Genomic DNA, 5,468 nt, shown 5'->3' with positions numbered 1-5,468 from the left:
TATTCATGTATAGGGAATATCCCAATATTAGACTATTGGGATGATATTGCGGAAAACAAACACTATACCAGTGGTTCCCAAACTGTGTGCTGTGGCTCCCTGGGGTCCACGGCGATCTCACAGGAGTGTTGTGGGCAGGACCGGTGGTAAGCAAGGCGGGAAAATGCTTAGTAATTATTTTAGATTAGGGGTGCCTTGAAAAATGTATGGAGATCTTAAGGGTGCCTTGATCTGAGAAAGTTTGGGATCCACTGCACTAAACTATGGTTCTAGAGCACTGACACCCCTGCTATGTGTCTCTTAAAGTAAGTATAGTAAACATTATGGTCAATAAAAAAAGAAACAATATTACAATTGTTTTACCTAGAAAATTATATTGGAAACAACCAAAACGATTGTGCAAATTAATATATGCTTCTAGTTGATGTCCAAATAGATTCCTAGAAAACTTTTATTCATGGCTAGATGTACAGCAAGTATGTTGAGCTTGTTCTTGAAACCCTATTGACTGACTATATGAAGAGTGAATCTATGATATAATGGTTGTATTTTTCATCTTTGATGCCTATTCTTTATTTGCAATTGATAAAGCCTATAAATCAAACTATAAAGAAATGTTGAGAGTCATATATTGATGTTAATTATAGCCCTTTAGTGTGTCCTCTTAATCCTGGAGGTGTGAGGCATATTGTACATGCCACCCAACTGTCCCTGTGTTCCTATGCATCAGACCTCTGCCAGTGGACAGTAAACTGCCTGAGCGGACATCAATGTATTGATCGTGCCTTGCCACAACTGTCACTAAACTTTCACTAAAATGTATTCCTTTTATTTCCTTGCTGCTTTCTGTGTTTTTCATATATATTATCTAGGAAGAAATATTCATTTTTTTTCTGTTGCCCTTGGATATGATACAGTATCGCTCAGTGAATATAATTGTATCCAGTGCCCAGAGCTTAAATAAGTGGTCTTCTATCTAATCACAATGAAAATAGATTAAGCAAAGCATTTAATATAGTTGCAGGAGACTATGCACAAACCAAAAAATAGAGGCTTTCAACCATTAGACATCTTTTAAGTATATGTATTTAGCCATTGACAATCCTGGGAGGTATTTTTATAATAAGAGAACATATTACAAATAATTTGCTAATATCATTCTCCTATAATCCAAAATTTTGGTGGATACACTTGCATTATTACCAGGGCCGGATTAAGGGAATGGAGGTCCCCTAGTACTGTGAGCCCCCCCCCTCTCCCCCAACATATATAATAGAGCATAATATAAAGCTGTGAGAGCCCCCTCCCCCGAGCGCTTTCCTCCTATTCCTGATCTGTCCTTTCTTCACTGTGTGCAGGCTGCAGGCATTCTTCCACCACTCCTTGTAGTGCTTCGGTAAGCGCGCAGTAAGGAGCTTACTGTGCGCCGTGGAAGCATTACAGTGACAGCAAGCAGCGAACAGCATAACATTTGCTGTTAGCTGCCTGCCATTTGACCAGCTGAATGCCGGCGGGTCCCCCAGATACCCGAGGCCCCTGGGCTCTAGCCCAGTTAGACCTCGGGTTAATCTGGCCCTGATTATTACTAGCACTAATGAGTTGATCTTGACTTATTACCAAGACAATTTATACAATCCATTGGGGAAAAGCCAATTACTTTAATCTGCAGTGCAAACAATTTTACTACCTCTGCCTCCCAGGATTTTCCATACAAAACTACAACCCCTTCCCCGCAGCACACGCGCATCCCTGCATTCCCGTCCACATGTAATTCAGTCTTCACTCTTTTACACCTCTTTTCTTACCTTGTATACAAATGGTAGGTTTTGGAGAACAAAATGTAAGCTCTTTATGACTCTTCTCTGAACCACTCTCTGTGTCATTACAAGCTGCAGTTCTTCAGTTTATAGCTGGCACAACAGTGACTTCTAGTGGCAGATTCCTTACATTTCAGCCATGTTGAGAAATGCACATCTAGGTTATTAGTACTTGTGTAATATAATATGTGAAGATCACATTGAGCAAAACTCTAAACCTGTATATTTGAGCACTATCTCTAGAGATCTTGTGGCTGTCAGAGGACTTCCCTGCTTCGAAATTACTTTACTGAGATTGGTGAACTCTGAACCTCTTCTTTAATTCTAGTTCTTGACCCAAGATTAACCAAAACAACACACAAAAGAATATTCAATACAAGCTTTGGGCATGAGACTGGATTAACAAGTCACTACCACATCTGTCCTGCCTCAAAATGTCCCAAAAGCTGGATTGAAATGTTGGCGCTATGTTGTGTCTGTAATATCACTTTGTTTTCCATACTTGAGTCCATACTTTTAAATTTTTATATGTGCCTCACTCTAGGTCTTCACCATACACAGTAAGACCCATTTTTTGCAATTGAATTACTGTGCCCAGTGTAACTTTTCCCCTGTGTTCATTAAAATGTTCAGTGACTCCTCTTCCAAATCTCAAAATTTTGTTGAGAGACATTCTTCGATTTTGAAATATTCTTCCAGAATTCTCCAGAGACTTAGGCAGAGATTCAATTCAGCACGATGGTGTCTCTGGAACAGTTTACAGAGACACACCATGCTGATGTTGCTGCTGAAGTTTCCACTCTTTCCATAGATGAGAGATGAGAGGAAAATTCCTTACTGCAATAGGCAAAGTCGGACATCGCGGCCAATTGAATCACCCCCTTAGATTCCTTAAACTGTTTTACTAATTTTATCATTCAACTTTTAAAATGTAAAAAATATAAAAAAGTTTTTTTATAGAGCAATATTGCGATATTCATGTCAAAGTAGCATCTTGTTTTTTTGTGAACCATTGATAAAAGGCTTTTAATAATGACAATGATATAAAGAATTTACAGGCGCGTTCTGTGACCATATAAAAGCACAAGGCTGTAAAGGGTTTCTCTCCAGTTGGTAATATGTAGTTGCTTTCCTATATTGTACACATGAAGAAAGTGATGTTCTCACTGCTGTAAGATTAAATCATTACATTAGCCACCATTATTGGCAAATACGGTAATGAAAACTTTGATCTTTCTTGCTCATACCTCTGAGGTGCAAGCAAGATGAGCAAAGATTGCCTATAACATTGTGTGGTAACCTAGCCAATAGGTTACTACAGAGACTTGAAGCTAATTGAATCGTCCCCTTTGTGTTTTCTTGGGGGTTTTTTCCAATAAGAAACACATTCACAATGATTTTGAATTGAACAGTAATTCGGAGAGTAAAAAAAAAAAACGTAGTTTAACATGAACTAAAGACATCTGGCTTATAGTAGTCATCCACATATGCTCTCCGCTAGCTGCGTTTTTATATATATTCCTCTAACTGTAAATACTTTGCAGGTGGTACTTTTTATATCATGTATTCAAAGTACGAAAATGTAATTGTAAAGATCAAACACTATCAAAATTGTAGCAGATGTGGCACATCTGTACTGCAATGTATCACAGCCAGAATTCTTCAAGGGAGCTGCAAATCAAAAGGAGCTGAACTGTATACAGTATCAGACATTAAATATATCACTTGTGATGTGTTTACTTTGGATGGAAGTTTGCACTGTTTGATGGCTTGGTCCACCGGGAAGACAAGGAGCTAATAAAGTGTTTATTGTGAACCAAAAATGAAGCCCTTTGCTATGAACCTTAAATTACAGAAAAAGCCCATTATTAAATAACATCCCATTTGACAATATAATTGCGTTATAGAACAATAAAAAAAAAATGGGATAATGCTCCCCTTATGATATATTTTAAGTATATTACAAACCGTTATGAAGTTTAAAAAAAAATATAAAGGAATAAATTAGTAACAGAGGTTCCAATGAAGTGCTGATATCACAACAGTACAGATATAAAACCTAATGATGCTTTGACCATAACAATGTAATTACAGGAGATCTTGTTTGTCTCTTTTGCATAAGCTCTTGGCATCTCCTCCTCAGCAATCCTTTATATGTCACTGGCAAAACAGTGTAAATAGAAACTATTAAAAAAAACTCCCAGAGGAATATGTTGAAATAAAACTAAAATAAACTATATCTTGCACATACACGCTGGTGTATAGCTGTGTGTGTACCCATTGCTCTTGAGTTGACCGCAAGGTAAATGCAGTTCTGAATCTTGTAAAAGAGGAATAGTTGATGTCTATAACAAACTCTTGACACAGTAAATATAAAAAGTGCCAGTGTGTACTAACGTGTTTACTATAGTGATCAGTTATCTCTAATCTTATAGGCACCCAGCCTGTGTTCACCAAGCAGTGAATACAATGCAAAACAACAAGGGTCCAACATGTGTCTAAACACCACAATATAAATCCTCTTAGCAGAGTTTTTCTTAAAAGCTGTAATTATGCATAAAATATTTTTAAAAAACAAAAAATAGCAAGTTAAGTAACTTTTAAGCATACATCGGATATTCATTGTTCTTGGCTATCCCTCTACAGATCATTATTGCCTTTTCAATACCTCTGGAGGGCAAGCAATAATGACTACCACAGCGTCACAAAGGAAGAGTGGGTAGAATGTCACAATGAGAGAGCTGAGATGGGTGGTCCATCCAAAGCCTCTCTGCTCACTACATCATATGCCATGTGACTGTTGTTACCATGGTAGTCACATAACACGTGGAAAATCTGAAGAATTATCACCAATTAAGAACAATCTGAAGAGACAAACCAAATGGGAAAAAAATATCAAGCAAGCTCCTACTTATAGCAAGCCATTGTGCCTTATTTTTTTCATAGGATTGCTTTATACACAGACAATGTCCTGGAAGATGCTTAATTCAAAAGACATTAAAGTAAAAAAAAAATATGTATATGTTTTGGGGTTAATGAACTTTTTGTTGAGGTGAGGAATTTAGCTTCCACCTTAGAAGAATTGGTCTCTGACCAGCTGCCTAAACAGTATTAATTTTAATCAACATCTGCAGCTACAAGGAGAACAGAAAGTGGTAGAAAGTAAAAATTGTTTGATGTTTCCCCAGAAAATGCTATTGCTGCTCTTGACAGAGATCTGTGAGAGTAGATAGCATGCCATGTTGTCATATTTAATGGAATCCAATTTATTCACCTGTTGCCAATAAGGACTCATACAGACTAGTTCAAGAAAAATAAGTTTGTATTTTTCGATGCTTTTAGCTATATTTGCCATAACTGTTATGTCTATTGATGTAGGTATGATTGGTCTCTATGGTATACAAGTCCACAGTACAACACTCTAGTTAAGGTCAGACCTAGGACTAATTTCTCTCTTCCCTCCAGTGCTAGTGTGCTTACTGTGAATAAACTGCAGCCTTTTAATGAGCTACAAGTTACAGCCACACATAAATGTAGTTAAACAGCTGGAGAGTCAAAAACCACTTAACAAAACAACTGTACAGTCAAAAAAACACCTAACTGTACTTTAGAACAATACAAGTAGCTTTAAAGCCCAAAACCACACAGTAC

The sequence above is a fragment of the Mixophyes fleayi genome, chromosome 5 (assembly GCF_038048845.1).
Source record: "Mixophyes fleayi isolate aMixFle1 chromosome 5, aMixFle1.hap1, whole genome shotgun sequence".
In the NCBI taxonomy this organism is placed as follows: domain Eukaryota; kingdom Metazoa; phylum Chordata; class Amphibia; order Anura; family Limnodynastidae; genus Mixophyes; species Mixophyes fleayi.
Note: the sequence above shows the minus strand (reverse complement) of the source record.